We start from the raw sequence: 23702 nt of genomic DNA on the forward strand, positions 1-23702 counted from the left end.
ACAAACTGTGTATATATACCCTGGTAACCATGGAAACCAAAGTAGGATTATTTCGGTTTTCTTATTTATTCCTTTAATTGAAAAGCAACTGTTAAACATATGACGCAGAGCGCGTGGAATATGAGTGAGGTCAGCGAATGAATCACGAGATAGGAGCTGCACAATAGTGGTCAAGCCGTACGCTGCATCAAGTGTGTCGATCTGAGGAAGCAATGGATTCTGTCCGATCGAACGAATGGATCACCGTCGTAGCGTTGTGTGAACACTTGACAAGAGGAGGTAAGAGTAGTAGAATCGTGTGTAGTTAGGACCAGGGCGCTACATAGTTGTAGGCATATCTATTGATGAAAAACAGTTGCCGACGTTTAAAATAGAATTAAGTTGGATAAAACTGTTCTTTGTATTTACTTAGTTCATGATTCAAAGGAATCAAATATGGCGTCACCTTTGTGTGGCTATTCCACGTTGTTGTCGTGTTATGATAAATAATGACTTTACAAATGACGTATGCAATGTAGTTGTTGATAGTTGGCTTATGTAGCAACGCTGATTTCAATGCATTAAAACATATAAACATGTAATCTTTAGTTGTTCAAGTTATGATAATGTGTATCCAATCCGTTTTAGCTTTAGGAAAGCTACATGTACGTTTACTAAACAATGAGACATTGAACGTTTCGTTCTTTAAACCAATAATGGTGACATTTTCCGCACACTCATAGAGTAGATTTACAAGTACAGTTGTTTTGCTGAAAATAGTGAAAAGTTACTTGTACTAATTTTAATGTGTTCAGCACGTTTCCATTATTACATACAAATGTCCTCTTGACTCCCGGAAAACATAGGCGGATGTATTACCGAAAGCCAAAGAGGTATCAAGCGATGGTGATAGGTGGATAAGAACTTATAAGGACAATGTCAAAATATTGGTGTTGTATAGTATGTGTGCAACCGTTCAACATCCAAGAAAGAGGACACAGTGTGTATGTAGTCAAACAACGAACGTTTGAGATGACTTGATCAATCATGGGTCATACCCCCACGACTGGTCAAACACTCGTTTATTCGGCTTGGCATGGTCCGAATCAATCTCCTAACCTCAAACCTGAAACTGATGCCTTACCTGATTAATACATTGACGGTTACCAACTCTAATACTCAAACCATACTAACTCTAAACACATATCTAAAGCAAAACGACGTTCAGATGGCGTAGGCCTTGTTATGAAGGAGAAGTGAGGACATTGTATCACATTGTCTGACCTTCGTACCCATACCTATAGACGTATAGATTAATATAGCCAATGATGTTTTTTTACAGAACAAAGTCTGTGTAATGATACCGTGTACTCTCCACCGAAATTATCTAAATAAGCTACTGATGATACTTTTTTCATGACCTGAGAATCATATTATCTGCTGATAATGTGACCATGTGTTGTTGTCGGGGGAATTTGGATTTGATAGTGAAGAGATGAAAACTGAATAAAATTCAGTATTTGTGCTTGATACGCTTCAGCTTCCAAAGATGAGATTCACTCGGAATGAAGATAAAGTTAATTCATTATGGACCAAAAACTCCAGGCTGCTCGCAACGCGTTCGGATGAGGACGAAACCTACAACAACTCCAGTGAAGAGAAATACAAACCTTGGTTTAACTATGAGGGATAAGAAACAATATAATAGAAACATCATAAATAGGTTACATTGCCATTGTTAAGTTAACCCTTATAAGCCGTGTATAAACAAATATATTAAGAGTAAATAAACAAGAAATACTCGCCTGAAGAATTTTGGAAACTTTTGAATTTAGGAATTGAGAAAGACTATACAATATACAAGTGTCATGTCTGAACATGATTAGACGATGTGTGTGACGCAGGCACAGTATGCACCCAGCGCCGACTAGTCCTTGTTTTAGCGTCTTAATCCCGAGCGCCAGGCAGGGTAACAACAAATACCACCTATTGGTATGACGCGGCCGGCGATCGATCCTCTCCGGGCGGACGCTGTACCACTAGACCACGGAGACGGTGAAGAAAATCAAGTAAATCACAACTGTATGATTATCAAAATCAATAAGATTGACAGAGATAATGGTCCACATAGATTATTCGACCTACCTTGAAAGTGTCAAAAGCAGAAATCACACCCGACGCACGTGAGTGGCGCTTCTGATGAGTATTGGTGTTACAGACATAAACATTCTTCCATGGGATGTTTGTCGTCAACACTTATCTTTGTTCAAATACTTGGTATTAACATTTATGTTTCTTGATCCCCTACTATTTTAAGAGTATTTATATCACCTATGCGTTTCCTGTTTTGAGGAGTGGGTAAATAACGTATTCTTTGAACAGAAAGGGCGAGTTTCGTCAACGTTGATAATTGACTGTAACTGGTTGCTTGGCTTCACTTCTTATATTTCATTTTCATTTACTATCTTTTTCTCTGTCAGAAATGTAATGTTCGCATGGTAACTCGGCAATATACCAGACATCATGTAAATGATATCATTTAATGGTTGCAAGCGAACACTGATTGTGATACTAGTTGACGACGAACGTACATCAGCTTGCAATGTCATTTAAATATCCTTCAAGACACAGACGTTTTTGGTTGCGCCTGTGGGCATTGAAGATAGTATTACGCTAATTCGATATTCAAGATCAACTCCATATTATGTAGATAAGCAGCACCGTCAAGAAGGACTATAACGCAACCTATTCACCACACACATAAAGCTTTCATGGTTACATTAACTGTCGTTGTCATTGCAACAGTAATAGTCACACGCACACACGCACACACGCACACACGCACACACACACCTAAAACCCTACCCCCTATGCCGACTGAACATTGTTGTCAATGTTCAAATTCTCCTACCTCCTATCACACATAATCTGAAAAATCATCGCCGTGTTAATGCACTGTTTTGGAAGCAGTATCACTCACACATTATTTTCGTTTTCGGCACAGAACCATGCCATTATAAAACATAACCACTGCGTCAAACGAACTGACTCGTGTTGGAAACAGATTCCTAATTTCGTTAAAAGCAGCATTTTTGTCAATAATTAAATCTAAAACCCCATACAATCATGTTGCCAACACTGATACTCTTGATACCTGGTGATTACTTCCGCTTGTACACTGTATATTCGTCACCTTCTGGCATATATACACTACTTCTATTCTGCTTACTGGTTGATAACTAACCCGTCACATGTATATTGTATATTCCTCACCTTCTGGCATAAATACACTACTTCTATTCTGCTTACTGGTTGATAACTAACCCGTAACATGTATATTGTTTATTCGTCACCTTCTGGCATAAATACACTACTTCTATTCTGCTTACTGGTTGATAACTAACCCGTCACATGCATATTGTATATTCGTCACCTTCTGGCATATATACACTACTTCTATTCTGCTTACTGGTTGATAACTAACCCGTCAACTGCATATTGTATATTCGTCACTTTCTGGCATATATACACTATTTCTATTCTGCTTCCTGTTTGATAACTAACCCGTCACATGTATATTGTATATTCGTTACCTTCTGGCATATATACACTACTTCTATTCTACCTACTGGTTGATAACTAACCCGTCACATTATATTGTAAATTCGTCACCTTATGTCGTCCATAAAATTGTTCCATTCTGCTTGCTGGTTGATAACTAACCCGTCACATGTATATTGTATATTCGTCACCTTCTGGAATATATACACTACTTCTATTCTGCTTACTGGCTGCTAACTAACCCTTCACATTATGTTGCATATTCGTCACCTTATGCAAATATAAAATACTTCCATTCTGCTTGCTGGTTGATAACTAACCCGTCACATGTATATTGTATATTCGTCACCTTCTGGCATATATACACCACTTCTATTCTGCTTACTGGTTGATAACTAACCCGTCACATGTATATTATATACTCGTCACCTTATTCCGTATATCAGATACTTCCATTCTGCTTACTGGTTGATAACTAACCCGTCACATGTACATTATATATTCGTCATCTTTTGGCATATATACACTACTTCTATTCTGCTTACTGGTTGATAACAAACCAGTCACATGTACACTGTATATTCTTCACCATCTGGCATATATACACTACTTCTATTCTGCTTGCTAGTTGATAACAAACCAGTCAAATTTATACTGTATATTCTTCACCATCTGGCATATATACACTACTTCTATTCTGCTTACTGGTTGATAACAAACCAGTCACATGTATACTGTATATTCTTCACCACCTGGCATATATACACTACTTCTATTCTGCTTGCTGGTTGATAACTTACCCGTCACATGTATATTGTATATTTGTCACTTTCTGGCATATATACACTTCTTCTATTCTGCTTACTGGTTGATAACTAACCCGTCACATGTGTATTGTATATTCGTCACCTTCTGACAGATATACACTACTTCTATTCTGCTTTCTGGATGATATGTAACCCGTCACATGTTTATTTTATATTCGTCACTTTCTGGCATATACACACTACTTCTATTATGCTTACTGGTTGATAACTAACCCGTCACATGTATATTGTATATTCGTCACCTTAAGCCGTATCAACAATTAATACTTCCATTCTGCTTACTGGTTGACAACTAACCCGTCACATGTATATTGTATATTCGTCACCTTCTGGCATCTATACACTACTTCTATTCTGCTTACTGGTTGATAACTAACCCGTCAACTGCATATTGTATATTCGTCAGGCATGCTGGGTAATGTAGGCGACCGGCCGTGTGAACTGAGATCCCGAGATGGGTATATGTCTAGAGCAATATCGTGCGAAAATAGGCACCTTTTCGCAACCAAATAAGTCCATACGCACTATGCATGGTATTTCGCTCAGAAGAAAGTCTGTTTGGATGACTCTGAGGCTTGTTTTGATGTTGTTTACACTACTGACTGTATGTTGTGACGTGGAAGCTAATCCCGGTCCGGACACCCGACAATCAACGCTCTCGCAGAATGATACAGGTGCTGTCAGCATTTCAAAGACAAAATATACAAACGATGATATCGTGCAAGCTCTGTTAGACCTAAAAACTGATATTAAAACAGTGAACGAGCGTGTAACGCCAATGGACATGAAAGTCGACAAAAAGGCGGCTGAGGTATGCGAACAACGAGACGAAATCGCTCAGCTTCGTGATGATAATAAAGTACTCCATCAACAGATCAGTGCGATGAGAGACCGACTTGATGACTTCGAATCTCGATCAAGGAGGAATAACCTTCTGTTCCATGGACTACAGGAAGATAAGAACGAAACTTGGGAAACTTCGGAGCGCAAAGTTCGAGAATTCATGAAGGAAAAATTGGGTATCACTGAAGCAGACGATATACTTATCACAAGAGCTCATCGATTACGCAATGGGAAGCAAAACCCCCCTATTATTGCAAATTTCGTCATTACAAATACGAGGAACAACATTCTATATGCGGCTAAAAGGAAATTCAAAGGTCAACAAAACCCACAGTACAGAGTCACAGAGGACCTAACACAGCGTCTACGCGAGGCCCGACGCTCCTTAGCTCCATTATATTCTGAAGCTCTAAAAGCCGGATTAAAACCGAAAATTCGACACGACAAACTCATGGTTGATGGAAAAGAGTTTGTATACGACAGTGTGAAGAACATGAATGTATGCACGACCAATGGAAACAGGATATCAACAAACATCAGAGGCACGCAGTCTAACCAACAGCCCATACACGCACCTTTGTTTACGTCGGAACCTGGACCCGGAAATAGAAGGGAGAGCACTCCGGACAGAGGTCCGCGATCGACAACATGGAAATGAGGAGAAGGCCAAGGCAAAAGTTGTAGTATTCTCAGTTGGAATATTGATGGATTGTACAAACACGTGAGCTCTTCATTTAATGATTTTAAACAGTTCTGCAGTAGATACGACATTATTAGTTTCTGTGAGTCGTTTGTTAAGCAGGAAGATGACTTTGGCGATCTATTGTCCGATTTTCAATCATTTAACTTTTGTCGACCTAAACATAAACAACGTGGCCGTTACAGTGGTGGTGTAACCGTATTGGTGAAAGATAATTTCATCAAGAACAATCTTATTCGTCGAATATGTCATTCTTTTATCGACTGTGTTGTGTTGCACTTTCAAACAAGTTATTTTGGATTACAAAAAGATTCAGTTTTAATATTTGTTTATATCTCGCCTGTAAACTCCCCTGTTTATAATCAGGCTAACATTGATCCCATAAGTCGTCTTGAGGGATATATTGAGACAATCATAAATAGCTATAACAATCATTACCTACTACTTGCTGGAGATTTCAATGCAAGGATGCGTACATTTCTGGATTATATCCCAGGTGATGATCTCAACTTCATCCATGAGAACAGTGATGACTATCCAACTGATGGGTTCGATATTCCCCGTAAAACAAAGGATAACACTCGATACAACAGTTATGGTGTCAAACTACCAGAATTATGTTGCACACATGATGTTCATGTACTAAACAGGCGGCTATTTGATGATATAGATGGGAACTTTACTTGTATCACTCACAATGGTGCCAGTGTGGTGGACTGTTTTCTGGCAAGTACAGATTTATTTCCACATTTTAGCTCCTTTGGTGTTCATGAGAGAGATGAATCTAATATATTGTATATTCGTTACCTTCTGGCATATATACACTAATTCTATTGTACTTACTGGTTGATAACTAACCCTTCACATTACATTGCATATTCGCCACCTTATGCAAACATAAAATACTTCTATTCTGCTTACTGGTTGATAACTAACCCGTCACATTTATAATTTATATTCGTCACCTTCTGGCATATATACACTACTTCTATTCTAGTTACTGGTTGATAACTAACCCGTCACATGTAAATTATATGTTCGTCAACTTCTGGCATATATACACTACTTCTATTCTGCTTACCGGTTGATAACTAGCCCGTCACATTTTATTGTATATTCGTCACCTTCTGGCATATTCATGTATAAAATCCTTCCATTCTGCTTACTGGTTGATAACTAAGCCGTCACATGTATATTGTATATTCATCGCCTTCTGGCATATATACACTACTTCTATTCTGCTTACTGGCTGATAAGTAACCCGTCACATGTATATTGTATATTCGTCACCTTATGCCGTATATAAGATACTTCCATTCTCCTTCTTGGTTGATAACTAACCCGTCACATGCATATTGTATATTCGTCATCTTCTGAAATATATACACTACTTCTATTCTGCTTACTGGTTGACAACTAACCCGTCACATGTATATTGTATATTCGTCACCTTATGCCGTATATAAGATACTTCCATTCTCCTTCTTGGTTGATAACTAACCCGTCACATGTGTATTGTATATTCGTCATCTTCTATAATATATACACTACTTCCATTCTGCTTACTGGTTGATAACTAACCTGTTACATGTATATTGTATATTCGTCACCATCTGGCACATATACACTGCTTCTATTCTGCTTACTGGTTGATATCTAACCCGTCACATGTATATTGTATATTCGTCACTTTCTGGCATATATATACTTTCTATTCTGCTTACTGGTTGATAACTAACCCGTATCATGTATATTGTATATTCCTCCTCTGATGCCGTATATATAATACTTCCATTCTGCTTACTGGTTGATAACTAACCCGTCACATGTTTATTGTATATTCGTCACCTTCTGGCATATATGTACACTACTTCTATTCTGCTTACTGGTTGATAACTAACCCGTCACATGCATATTGTATATTCGTCACCTTCTGGCATATATACACTACTTCTATTCTGCTTACTGGTTGATAACTAACCCGTCAACTGCATATTGTATATTCGTCACTTTCTGGCATATATACACTATTTCTATTCTGCTTCCTGTTTGATAACTAACCCGTCACATGTATATTGTATATTCGTTACCTTCTGGCATATATACACTACTTCTATTCTACCTACTGGTTGATAACTAACCCGTCATATTATATTGTAAATTCGTCACCTTATGTCGTCCATAAAATTGTTCCATTCTGCTTGCTGGTTGATAACTAACCCGTCACATGTATATTGTATATTCCTCACCTTCTGGAATATATACACTACTTCTATTCTGCTTACTGGCTGCTAACTAACCCTTCACATTATGTTGCATATTCGTCACCTTATGCAAATATAAAATACTTCCATTCTGCTTGCTGGTTGATAACTAACCCGTCACATGTATATTGTATATTCGTCACCTTCTGGCATATATACACCACTTCTATTCTGCTTACTGGTTGATAACTAACCCGTCACATGTATATTATATACTCGTCACCTTATTCCGTATATCAGATACTTCCATTCTGCTTACTGGTTGATAACTAACCCGTCACATGTACATTATATATTCGTCATCTTTTGGCATATATACACTACTTCTATTCTGCTTACTGGTTGATAACAAACCAGTCACATGTACACTGTATATTCTTCACCATCTGGCATATATACACTACTTCTATTCTGCTTGCTAGTTGATAACAAACCAGTCAAATTTATACTGTATATTCTTCACCATCTGGCATATATACACTACTTCTATTCTGCTTACTGGTTGATAACAAACCAGTCACATGTATACTGTATATTCTTCACCACCTGGCATATATACACTACTTCTATTCTGCTTGCTGGTTGATAACTTACCCGTCACATGTATATTGTATATTTGTCACTTTCTGGCATATATACACTTCTTCTATTCTGCTTACTGGTTGATAACTAACCCGTCACATGTGTATTGTATATTCGTCACCTTCTGACAGATATACACTACTTCTATTCTGCTTTCTGGATGATAAGTAACCCGTCACATGTTTATTTTATATTCGTCACTTTCTGGCATATACACACTACTTCTATTCTGCTTACTGGTTGATAACTAACCCGTCACATGTATATTGTATATTCGTCACCTTAAGCCGTATCAACAATTAATACTTCCATTCTGCTTACTGGTTGACAACTAACCCGTCACATGTATATTGTATATTCGTCACCTTCTGGCATCTATACACTACTTCTATTCTGCTTACTGGTTGATAACTAACCCGTCAACTGCATATTGTATATTCGTCAGGCATGCTGGGTAATGTAGGCGACCGGCCGTGTGAACTGAGATCCCGAGATGGGTATATGTCTAGAGCAATATCGTGCGAAAATAGGCACCTTTTCGCAACCAAATAAGTCCATACGCACTATGCATGGTATTTCGCTCAGAAGAAAGTCTGTTTGGATGACTCTGAGGCTTGTTTTGATGTTGTTTACACTACTGACTGTATGTTGTGACGTGGAAGCTAATCCCGGTCCGGACACCCGACAATCAACGCTCTCGCAGAATGATACAGGTGCTGTCAGCATTTCAAAGACAAAATATACAAACGATGATATCGTGCAAGCTCTGTTAGACCTAAAAACTGATATTAAAACAGTGAACGAGCGTGTAACGCCAATGGACATGAAAGTCGACAAAAAGGCGGCTGAGGTATGCGAACAACGAGACGAAATCGCTCAGCTTCGTGATGATAATAAAGTACTCCATCAACAGATCAGTGCGATGAGAGACCGACTTGATGACTTCGAATCTCGATCAAGGAGGAATAACCTTCTGTTCCATGGACTACAGGAAGATAAGAACGAAACTTGGGAAACTTCGGAGCGCAAAGTTCGAGAATTCATGAAGGAAAAATTGGGTATCACTGAAGCAGACGATATACTTATCACAAGAGCTCATCGATTACGCAATGGGAAGCAAAACCCCCCTATTATTGCAAATTTCGTCATTACAAATACGAGGAACAACATTCTATATGCGGCTAAAAGGAAATTCAAAGGTCAACAAAACCCACAGTACAGAGTCACAGAGGACCTAACACAGCGTCTACGCGAGGCCCGACGCTCCTTAGCTCCATTATATTCTGAAGCTCTAAAAGCCGGATTAAAACCGAAAATTCGACACGACAAACTCATGGTTGATGGAAAAGAGTTTGTATACGACAGTGTGAAGAACATGAATGTATGCACGACCAATGGAAACAGGATATCAACAAACATCAGAGGCACGCAGTCTAACCAACAGCCCATACACGCACCTTTGTTTACGTCGGAACCTGGACCCGGAAATAGAAGGGAGAGCACTCCGGACAGAGGTCCGCGATCGACAACATGGAAATGAGGAGAAGGCCAAGGCAAAAGTTGTAGTATTCTCAGTTGGAATATTGATGGATTGTACAAACACGTGAGCTCTTCATTTAATGATTTTAAACAGTTCTGCAGTAGATACGACATTATTAGTTTCTGTGAGTCGTTTGTTAAGCAGGAAGATGACTTTGGCGATCTATTGTCCGATTTTCAATCATTTAACTTTTGTCGACCTAAACATAAACAACGTGGCCGTTACAGTGGTGGTGTAACCGTATTGGTGAAAGATAATTTCATCAAGAACAATCTTATTCGTCGAATATGTCATTCTTTTATCGACTGTGTTGTGTTGCACTTTCAAACAAGTTATTTTGGATTACAAAAAGATTCAGTTTTAATATTTGTTTATATCTCGCCTGTAAACTCCCCTGTTTATAATCAGGCTAACATTGATCCCATAAGTCGTCTTGAGGGATATATTGAGACAATCATAAATAGCTATAACAATCATTACCTACTACTTGCTGGAGATTTCAATGCAAGGATGCGTACATTTCTGGATTATATCCCAGGTGATGATCTCAACTTCATCCATGAGAACAGTGATGACTATCCAACTGATGGGTTCGATATTCCCCGTAAAACAAAGGATAACACTCGATACAACAGTTATGGTGTCAAACTACCAGAATTATGTTGCACACATGATGTTCATGTACTAAACAGGCGGCTATTTGATGATATAGATGGGAACTTTACTTGTATCACTCACAATGGTGCCAGTGTGGTGGACTGTTTTCTGGCAAGTACAGATTTATTTCCACATTTTAGCTCCTTTGGTGTTCATGAGAGAGATGAATCTAATATATTGTATATTCGTTACCTTCTGGCATATATACACTAATTCTATTGTACTTACTGGTTGATAACTAACCCTTCACATTACATTGCATATTCGCCACCTTATGCAAACATAAAATACTTCTATTCTGCTTACTGGTTGATAACTAACCCGTCACATTTATAATTTATATTCGTCACCTTCTGGCATATATACACTACTTCTATTCTAGTTACTGGTTGATAACTAACCCGTCACATGTATATTATATGTTCGTCAACTTCTGGCATATATACACTACTTCTATTCTGCTTACCGGTTGATAACTAGCCCGTCACATTTTATTGTATATTCGTCACCTTCTGGCATATTCATGTATAAAATCCTTCCATTCTGCTTACTGGTTGATAACTAAGCCGTCACATGTATATTGTATATTCATCGCCTTCTGGCATATATACACTACTTCTATTCTGCTTACTGGCTGATAAGTAACCCGTCACATGTATATTGTATATTCGTCACCTTATGCCGTATATAAGATACTTCCATTCTCCTTCTTGGTTGATAACTAACCCGTCACATGCATATTGTATATTCGTCATCTTCTGAAATATATACACTACTTCTATTCTGCTTACTGGTTGACAACTAACCCGTCACATGTATATTGTATATTCGTCACCTTATGCCGTATATAAGATACTTCCATTCTCCTTCTTGGTTGATAACTAACCCGTCACATGTGTATTGTATATTCGTCATCTTCTATAATATATACACTACTTCCATTCTGCCTACTGGTTGATAACTAACCTGTTACATGTATATTGTATATTCGTCACCATCTGGCACATATACACTGCTTCTATTCTGCTTACTGGTTGATATCTAACCCGTCACATGTATATTGTATATTCGTCACTTTCTGGCATATATATACTTTCTATTCTGCTTACTGGTTGATAACTAACCCGTATCATGTATATTGTATATTCCTCCTCTGATGCCGTATATATAATACTTCCATTCTGCTTACTGGTTGATAACTAACCCGTCACATGTTTATTGTATATTCGTCACCTTCTGGCATATATGTACACTACTTCTATTCTGCTTACTGGTTGATAACTAACCCGTCACATGCATATTGTATATTCGTCACCTTCTGGCATATATACACTACTTCTATTCTGCTTACTGGTTGATAACTAACCCGTCAACTGCATATTGTATATTCGTCACTTTCTGGCATATATACACTATTTCTATTCTGCTTCCTGTTTGATAACTAACCCGTCACATGTATATTGTATATTCGTTACCTTCTGGCATATATACACTACTTCTATTCTACCTACTGGTTGATAACTAACCCGTCACATTATATTGTAAATTCGTCACCTTATGTCGTCCATAAAATTGTTCCATTCTGCTTGCTGGTTGATAACTAACCCGTCACATGTATATTGTATATTCCTCACCTTCTGGAATATATACACTACTTCTATTCTGCTTACTGGCTGCTAACTAACCCTTCACATTATGTTGCATATTCGTCACCTTATGCACATATAAAATACTTCCATTCTGCTTGCTGGTTGATAACTAACCCGTCACATGTATATTGTATATTCGTCACCTTCTGGCATATATACACCACTTCTATTCTGCTTACTGGTTGATAACTAACCCGTCACATGTATATTATATACTCGTCACCTTATTCCGTATATCAGATACTTCCATTCTGCTTACTGGTTGATAACTAACCCGTCACATGTACATTATATATTCGTCATCTTTTGGCATATATACACTACTTCTATTCTGCTTACTGGTTGATAACAAACCAGTCACATGTACACTGTATATTCTTCACCATCTGGCATATATACACTACTTCTATTCTGCTTGCTAGTTGATAACAAACCAGTCAAATTTATACTGTATATTCTTCACCATCTGGCATATATACACTACTTCTATTCTGCTTACTGGTTGATAACAAACCAGTCACATGTATACTGTATATTCTTCACCACCTGGCATATATACACTACTTCTATTCTGCTTGCTGGTTGATAACTTACCCGTCACATGTATATTGTATATTTGTCACTTTCTGGCATATATACACTTCTTCTATTCTGCTTACTGGTTGATAACTAACCCGTCACATGTGTATTGTATATTCGTCACCTTCTGACAGATATACACTACTTCTATTCTGCTTTCTGGATGATAAGTAACCCGTCACATGTTTATTTTATATGCGTCACTTTCTGGCATATACACACTACTTCTATTCTGCTTACTGGTTGATAACTAACCCGTCACATGTATATTGTATATTCGTCACCTTAAGCCGTATCAACAATTAATACTTCCATTCTGCTTACTGGTTGACAACTAACCCGTCACATGTATATTGTATATTCGTCACCTTCTGGCATCTATACACTACTTCTATTCTGCTTACTGGTTGATAACTAACCCGTCAACTGCATATTGTATATTCGTCAGGCATGCTGGGTAATGTAGGCGACCGGCCGTGTGAACTGAGATCCCGAGATGGGTATATGTCTAGAGCAATATCGTGCGAAAATAGGCACCTTTTCGCAACCAAATAAGTCCATACGCACTATGCATGGTATTTCGCTCAGAAGAAAGTCTGTTTGGATGACTCTGAGGCTTGTTTTGATGTTGTTTACACTACTGACTGTATGTTGTGACGTGGAAGCTAATCCCGGTCCGGACACCCGACAATCAACGCTCTCGCAGAATGATACAGGTGCTGTCAGCATTTCAAAGACAAAATATACAAACGATGATATCGTGCAAGCTCTGTTAGACCTAAAAACTGATATTAAAACAGTGAACGAGCGTGTAACGCCAATGGACATGAAAGTCGACAAAAAGGCGGCTGAGGTATGCGAACAACGAGACGAAATCGCTCAGCTTCGTGATGATAATAAAGTACTCCATCAACAGATCAGTGCGATGAGAGACCGACTTGATGACTTCGAATCTCGATCAAGGAGGAATAACCTTCTGTTCCATGGACTACAGGAAGATAAGAACGAAACTTGGGAAACTTCGGAGCGCAAAGTTCGAGAATTCATGAAGGAAAAATTGGGTATCACTGAAGCAGACGATATACTTATCACAAGAGCTCATCGATTACGCAATGGGAAGCAAAACCCCCCTATTATTGCAAATTTCGTCATTACAAATACGAGGAACAACATTCTATATGCGGCTAAAAGGAAATTCAAAGGTCAACAAAACCCACAGTACAGAGTCACAGAGGACCTAACACAGCGTCTACGCGAGGCCCGACGCTCCTTAGCTCCATTATATTCTGAAGCTCTAAAAGCCGGATTAAAACCGAAAATTCGACACGACAAACTCATGGTTGATGGAAAAGAGTTTGTATACGACAGTGTGAAGAACATGAATGTATGCACGACCAATGGAAACAGGATATCAACAAACATCAGAGGCACGCAGTCTAACCAACAGCCCATACACGCACCTTTGTTTACGTCGGAACCTGGACCCGGAAATAGAAGGGAGAGCACTCCGGACAGAGGTCCGCGATCGACAACATGGAAATGAGGAGAAGGCCAAGGCAAAAGTTGTAGTATTCTCAGTTGGAATATTGATGGATTGTACAAACACGTGAGCTCTTCATTTAATGATTTTAAACAGTTCTGCAGTAGATACGACATTATTAGTTTCTGTGAGTCGTTTGTTAAGCAGGAAGATGACTTTGGCGATCTATTGTCCGATTTTCAATCATTTAACTTTTGTCGACCTAAACATAAACAACGTGGCCGTTACAGTGGTGGTGTAACCGTATTGGTGAAAGATAATTTCATCAAGAACAATCTTATTCGTCGAATATGTCATTCTTTTATCGACTGTGTTGTGTTGCACTTTCAAACAAGTTATTTTGGATTACAAAAAGATTCAGTTTTAATATTTGTTTATATCTCGCCTGTAAACTCCCCTGTTTATAATCAGGCTAACATTGATCCCATAAGTCGTCTTGAGGGATATATTGAGACAATCATAAATAGCTATAACAATCATTACCTACTACTTGCTGGAGATTTCAATGCAAGGATGCGTACATTTCTGGATTATATCCCAGGTGATGATCTCAACTTCATCCATGAGAACAGTGATGACTATCCAACTGATGGGTTCGATATTCCCCGTAAAACAAAGGATAACACTCGATACAACAGTTATGGTGTCAAACTAGCAGAATTATGTTGCACACATGATGTTCATGTACTAAACAGGCGGCTATTTGATGATATAGATGGGAACTTTACTTGTATCACTCACAATGGTGCCAGTGTGGTGGACTGTTTTCTGGCAAGTACAGATTTATTTCCACATTTTAGCTCCTTTGGTGTTCATGAGAGAGATGAATCTAATATATTGTATATTCGTTACCTTCTGGCATATATACACTAATTCTATTGTACTTACTGGTTGATAACTAACCCTTCACATTACATTGCATATTCGCCACCTTATGCAAACATAAAATACTTCTATTCTGCTTACTGGTTGATAACTAACCCGTCACATTTATAATTTATATTCGTCACCTTCTGGCATATATACACTACTTCTATTCTAGTTACTGGTTGATAACTAACCCGTCACATGTATATTATATGTTCGTCAACTTCTGGCATATATACACTACTTCTATTCTGCTTACCGGTTGATAACTAGCCCGTCACATTTTATTGTATATTCGTCACCTTCTGGCATATTCATGTATAAAATCCTTCCATTCTGCTTACTGGTTGATAACTAAGCCGTCACATGTATATTGTATATTCATCGCCTTCTGGCATATATACACTACTTCTATTCTGCTTACTGGCTGATAAGTAACCCGTCACATGTATATTGTATATTCGTCACCTTATGCCGTATATAAGATACTTCCATTCTCCTTCTTGGTTGATAACTAACCCGTCACATGCATATTGTATATTCGTCATCTTCTGAAATATATACACTACTTCTATTCTGCTTACTGGTTGACAACTAACCCGTCACATGTATATTGTATATTCGTCACCTTATGCCGTATATAAGATACTTCCATTCTCCTTCTTGGTTGATAACTAACCCGTCACATGTGTATTGTATATTCGTCATCTTCTATAATATATACACTACTTCCATTCTGCTTACTGGTTGATAACTAACCTGTTACATGTATATTGTATATTCGTCACCATCTGGCACATATACACTGCTTCTATTCTGCTTACTGGTTGATATCTAACCCGTCACATGTATATTGTATATTCGTCACTTTCTGGCATATATATACTTTCTATTCTGCTTACTGGTTGATAACTAACCCGTATCATGTATATTGTATATTCCTCCTCTGATGCCGTATATATAATACTTCCATTCTGCTTACTGGTTGATAACTAACCCGTCACATGTTTATTGTATATTCGTCACCTTCTGGCATATATGTACACTACTTCTATTCTGCTTACTGGTTGATTACTAACCCGTCACATATATATTGTATATTCGCCACCTTCTGGCATATATACAGTACTTCTGTTCTGCTTACTGGTTGATAACTAAACCGTCACATGTATATTGTATATTCGTCACCTTCTAGCATATATACACTACTTCTATTCTCCTTACTGGTTGATAACTAAGCCGTCACATGTAAACTGACGTCCAAAAGAAACTTTACCAACTGAAAATATAAATTTCAGACAAAGTTTAAATTCTTTTTCGATGAATTCTATCTAAAACACATAACCTTAATACAACAATAGTGTATGCAGAAAATGTTAATCGTCTCTTACATGTTTGCGAGATAACACGCGAAAAAGTGAAAAACACGTGTACCACGGACAACTGCAAATGCACGTGCGGGTCAGGGTATAAAACGATTGCAACGGCAAGTCAGACATCCACAGTGATAAAAAAACACAAACGAATTGCCACGACTCTCAGTCGAACAACGTGAACGAGCCTTTGGTATGGTACAGATGGGAGCCACCCACGCCCATATTGCACGAACCTTCGGTTGCTCTCGTGTTGCCATTATCAACTTGATGCAACGTTACAGACAGACAGGGCGGACCGTTGAAAGGCCAAGAACAGGCAGACCCAGGGTGACCACGCCCCATGATGACCGGTACTTGCGTACCTTGCACCTCCGAAATCGCTTCCTGACAGTGACGTCATCGGCGACAAATGCCTTAGGTCACAGGGTTAGTCGACAGACAGTGGCCAGGAGACTCAGGGCTCATGGAATCAGGGCTTTTAGACCATACAGAGGGCAGCTATTGACAGCGCAACATCGTCGTCTGCGATTGAGATGGGCCCGGACTGTACGACGTTGGCAAAGACGTGACTGGCAGAGGGTTGTCTTCACTGACGAAAGTCGATTCTGTATGTTTAGGGCTGATGCAAGACAACGTGTTTACCGTGAACGAACGGCGGCGTGTTGCGTGCTGGAGGTCGTACCATATGGTGGAGGGAGTGTCATGGTGTGGGGAGGGAGCTGTGGGCAGGAGAGGACACCGCTGGTCATCGTTGACGGAAACTTGACAGCTCAGCGTTACATGGATAACATTCTTCGTCCAGTTGTCCTACCATTTCTCCAACAGCAGCCACGTGGTGTCATTTATCAGCATGACAACGCTAGAGCCCATACAGCCACAATTGTCACTAACTTCCTCGCAGCCAACAACGTCAACGTCCTGCCGTGGCCTGCACGCTCACCCGACATGTCCCCCATAGAACAACTCTGTGACTTGATGGATCGTCGTGTTCGACAACGACCACACCAACCGGTGAGAACTGATCTTGGCCCTCCAAGAAGAATGGCGTCAAATCCCCCGTGACCTCATCAGACGACTGACTTTTTCTGTGCGTCGAAGAGTTTTTGCGTGTATTGAGGCATTTGGTGGTCACACACGCTACTAATGACTTGTTATTGAACGTGAGCGGTTGTTTATGTACTCTGCCTATTGTCCATGATTCTGAAAGCTCGAGATTTGTACCACACCCAACTTTGGGGGGCTCTGACGTCATTCTCGGTCGCGGTATGATTGTCATTTTAAGTGTTGATTATGTTGATATATTGATCTTCTCAATACACTTTACTTCATGCATGTATGCTTTGTTGTTTTTGAGCAAGAGTGATTTCAAACTCTGGTAAAGTTTCTTTTGGACTTTATACAATACTTCTATTCTGCTTACTAGTTGATAACTAACCCGTCACATGTATATTGTATATTCGTCACCTTATGCCGTATATACAATACTTCCATTCTGCTAACTGGTTGATAACTAACCCGTCACATGTATACTGTATAATCGTCACCTTCTAGCATATATACACTACTTCTATATGCTTACTGCTTGATAACTAACCCTTCACATGGATATTGTATATTCGTCACCTTCTGGCATATATACACTACTTCTATTCTGCTTACTGGTTGATAACTAACCCGTCACATGTATATTGTATATTCGTCACCTTATGCCGTATATACAATACTTCCATTCTGCTAACTGGTTGATAACTAACCCGTCACATGTATACTGTATATTCGTCACCTTCTGGCATAGATACACTACTGCTATATGCTTACTGTTTGAGGGCGGTCGGATGGCCTGGTGGTTAAAGCGTTCTCTCGTCACACCGAAGACCCGGGTTCGATTCCCGACATGGGTACAATGTGTGAAGCCGTGATATTGCTGGAATATTGCTAAAAGCGGCGTAAAACCAAACTCACTCACTCACTCACTTACTGCTTGATAACTAACCCTTCACATGGAAATTGTATATTCCTCACCTTCTGGCATATATACACTACTTCTCACCCGTCACATGTATCTTATATATTCCTCACCTTCTGGCATATATACACTACTTCTATTCTGCTAACTGGTTGAGAACTAACCCGTCACATGTTATTGTATATTCGTCACCTTCTGGCATATATACACTACTTCTATTCTGCTTACTGGTTGATAACTTACCCGTCACATGCATATTGTATATTCGTCACCTTATGCCGTATATACAATACTTCTATTCTGCTTAATGGTTGATAACTAACCCGTCACATGTATATTGTATTTTCGTCACCTTATGCCGTATATACAATACCTCCATTCTACTAACTGGTTGATAACTAACCCGTCACATGTTTATTGTATATTCGTCACCTTCTGGCATATATGCACTACTTCTATTCTGCTTACTGTTTATTAGCTAACTCGTCACATGTATACTGTATATTCATCACCTTCTGGCATATATACACTACTTATATTCTGCTTACTGGTTGATAACTAACCCGTCACATGTATACTGTATATTCGTCACCTTCTGGCATATATACACTACTTCTATTCTGCTTACTGGTTGATAGCTAACCCGTCATATGTATACTGTATATTCGTCACCTTCTGGCATATATACACTACTTCTATTCTGCTTACTGGTTGATAACTAACCCTTCACAGTATATTGTATATTCGTCACCTGATGTCGTATATAATATACTTCCATTCTGCTTACTGGTTGATAACTAACGCGTCACATGTGTATTGTATATTCGTCACCTTCTGGCATATATATAGTACTTCCATTCTGCTTACTGGTTGATAACTAAACCGTCACAGTATATTGTATATTCCTCATTTTCTGGTATATATACACTAATTCTATTCTGCTTACTGGTTGATAACTAACCGTCACATGTTTTTTGTATATTCGTCACCTGAGGCCGTATATAATATACTTCCATTCTGCTTACTGGTTGATAACTAACCCGTCACGTGTGTATTGTATATTCGTCACCTTCTGGCATATATACAGTACTTCCATTCTGCTTACTGGTTGATAACTAAACCGTCACAAGTATATTGTATATTCCTCATTTTCTGGTATATATCCACTAATTCTATTCTGCTTACTGGTTGATAACTAACCCGTCACATTATATTGTACATTTGTCACCTGATGCCGTATATAATATACTTCCATTCTGCTTACTGGTTGATTACTAACCTGTGACATGTATACTGTATATTCGTCACCTTCTGGCATATATACACTACTTCTATTCTGCTTACTGGTTGATAACTAACCCTTCACAGTATATTGTATATTCGTCACCTGATGTCGTATATAATATACTTCCATTCTGCTTACTGGTTGATAACTAACGCGTCACATGTGTATTGTATATTCGTCACCTTCTGGCATATATACAGTACTTCCATTCTGCTTACTGGTTGATAACTAAACCGTCACAGTATATTGTATATTCCTCATTTTCTGGTATATATACACTAATTCTATTCTGCTTACTGGTTGATAACTAACCGTCACATGTTTTTTGTATATTCGTCACCTGAGGCCGTATATGATATACTTCCATTCTGCTTACTGGTTGATAACTAACCCGTCACATGTGTATTGTATATTCGTCACCTTCTGGCATATATACAGTACTTCCATTCTGCTTACTGGTTGATAACTAAACCGTCACAAGTATATTGTATATTCCTCATTTTCTGGTATATATCCACTAATTCTATTCTGCTTACTGGTTGATAACTAACCCGTCACATTATATTGTACATTTGTCACCTGATGCCGCATATAATATACTTCCATTCTGCTTACTGGTTGATTACTAACCTGTGACATGTATATTGTATATTCATCACCTTCTGGCATATATACACTACTTCTATTCTGCTTACTGGTTTATAACTAACCCATCACATGTATATTGTATATTCGTCACCTTATGCCGTATGTAAAATACTTCCATTCTCCTTGCTGGTTGATAACTAACCCGTCACATTATATTATATATTCGTCACCTTCTGGCATATATACATTACTTCTATTCTGCTTACTGCTTGATAATTAAACCGTCACATGTACTTTGTATATTCGTCACCTTATGCCGTATACACAATACATCCATTCTGCTTAATGGTTGATATTTAACCCGGCACATGTATATTGTATATTCATCACCTTCTGGCATATATACACTACTTCTATTCTGCTTACTGGTTGATAACTAACGCGTCAGATGTATATTATATATTCGTCACCTTCTGGCATATATACACTACTTCTATTCTGCTTACTGGTTGATAACAAACACGTCACATGTATATTGTATATTCCTCACCTTCTGCCATATATACACTACTTCTATTCTGCTTACTGGTTGATAACTAACCCTTCACAGTATATTGTATATTCGTCACCTGATGTCGTATATAATATACTTCCATTCTGCTTACTGGTTGATAACTAACCCGTCACATGTGTATTGTATATTCGTCACCTTCTGGCATATATACAGTACTTCCATTCTGCTTACTGGTTGATAACTAACCCGTCACATGTATATTGTATATTCCTCACCTTCTGCCATATATACACTACTTCTATTCTGCTTACTGCTTGATAACTAACCCGTCACATGTATATTGTATATTCGTCACCTTATGCCGTATATACAATACTTCCATTCTGTTGACTGGTTGATAACTAACCCGTCACATGTATTTTGTATGTTCGTCACATTCTTCTGCTTACTGGTTGATAACTAACCCGTCACATGTATATTGAATGTTCGTCACCTTCTGGCATATCTACACTACTTCCATTCTTCTTACTGCTTGATAAGTATCCACTCACATGTATATTGTATATTCGTTACCTTCTGGCAAATATACACTTCTTCTATTCTGCTTACTGCTTTGTAACTAACCCGTTAACTGTATATTGTATTTTTGTCACTTTCTTGCATATATACACTACTTCTATTCTGCTTAATGCTTGATAACTAACCCGTCACATGTATATTATATATTCGTCACCTTCTTGCATATATACCGTACTTCCATTCTACTTACTGTTTGATAACTTACCCGTCACATGTACATTGTATATTCGTCACATTCTACCATATATACACTACTTCTATTCTACTTACTGGTTGATAACAAACTCTTCACAAGTATATATATATATGTATATATATATATTCGTCACCTTCTGGCATATATACACTAATTCTATTCTGCTTACTGGTTGATAACTAACCCGTCAAAGTATATTGTATATTCGTCACCTGATGTCGTATATAATATACTTCCATTCTGCTTACTGGTTGATAACTAACCCGTCACATGTATATTGTATATTCATCACCTTCTGGCATATATACAGTACCTCCATTCTGCTTAGTGGTTGATAACTAACCCGTCACAAGTATATTGTATATTCGTCACCTTCTGGCATATATACACTACTTCTATTCTGCTTACTGGTTGAAAACTAACCCGTCACAGTATATTGTATATTCGTCACCTGATGTCGTATATAATATACTTCCATTCTGCTTACTGGTTGATAACTAACGCGTCACATGTGTATTGTATATTCGTCACCTTCTGGCATATATACAGTACTTCCATTCTGCTTACTGGTTGATAACTAAACCGTCACAGTATATTGTATATTCCTCATTTTCTGGTATATATACACTAATTCTATTCTGCTTACTGGTTGATAACTAACCGTCACATGTTTTTTGTATATTCGTCACCTGAGGCCGTATATAATATACTTCCATTCTGCTTACTGGTTGATAACTAACCCGTCACGTGTGTATTGTATATTCGTCACCTTCTGGCATATATACAGTACTTCCATTCTGCTTACTGGTTGATAACTAAACCGTCACAAGTATATTGTATATTCCTCATTTTCTGGTATATATCCACTAATTCTATTCTGCTTACTGGTTGATAACTAACCCGTCACATTATATTGTACATTTGTCACCTGATGCCGTATATAATATACTTCCATTCTGCTTACTGGTTGATTACTAACCTGTGACATGTATATTGTATATTCATCACCTTCTGGCATATATACACTACTTCTATTATGCTTACGTGTTGATAACTAACCTGTCCACTGTTTGTTGTATAATCGTCACGTTATGCCTTTTATTACTATATTTCTATTCTGCTTACTGGTTGATAACTAACCCGTCACATGTTTATTGTATATTCGTCACCTGATGCCGTATATAATATACTTCCATCCTGCTTACTGGTTGATAACTAACCCGTCACATGTGTATTGTATATTCGTCAGCTTCTGGCATATATACACTACTTCCATTCTGCTTACTGGTTGATAACTAAACCGTCACAGTATATTGTATATTCCTCATTTTCTGGTATATATACACTAATTCCATTCTGCTTACTGGTTGATAACTAACCTGTGACATGTAGATTGTATATTCATCACCTTCTGGCATATATACACTACTTTGATTATGCTTACGTGTTGATAACTAACCTGTCAACTGTTTGTTGTATAATCGTCACGTTATGCCATTTAATACTACATTTCTAGTCTGTTTACATGTTGAATACTAACCCGTGACATGTATATGGTATATTCGTCACCTTCTGGCATATTTACACCACTTCTTTTCTGCTTACTGCTT

At 38.2% G+C, this 23702-nt stretch overlaps 1 protein-coding gene across 1 annotated transcript in view; it reads left to right on the forward strand.

Annotated features, from left to right (window-relative positions):
- Positions 1-257: 257 nt before the first annotated feature.
- Positions 258-23702, forward strand: part of LOC124112107 — a 103654-nt gene continuing 80209 nt past the window's right edge. Inside the window, exon 1 of the mRNA XM_048387098.1 lies at positions 258-279. The gene's annotated coding sequence lies outside the window, so the exon portion shown is untranslated. The remainder of the gene's footprint in view (positions 280-23702) is intronic.

This window comes from Haliotis rufescens, unplaced genomic scaffold (genome assembly GCF_023055435.1).
Source record: "Haliotis rufescens isolate VD_foot unplaced genomic scaffold, xgHalRufe1.0.p SCAF_10, whole genome shotgun sequence".
Lineage (NCBI taxonomy): Eukaryota > Metazoa > Mollusca > Gastropoda > Lepetellida > Haliotidae > Haliotis > Haliotis rufescens.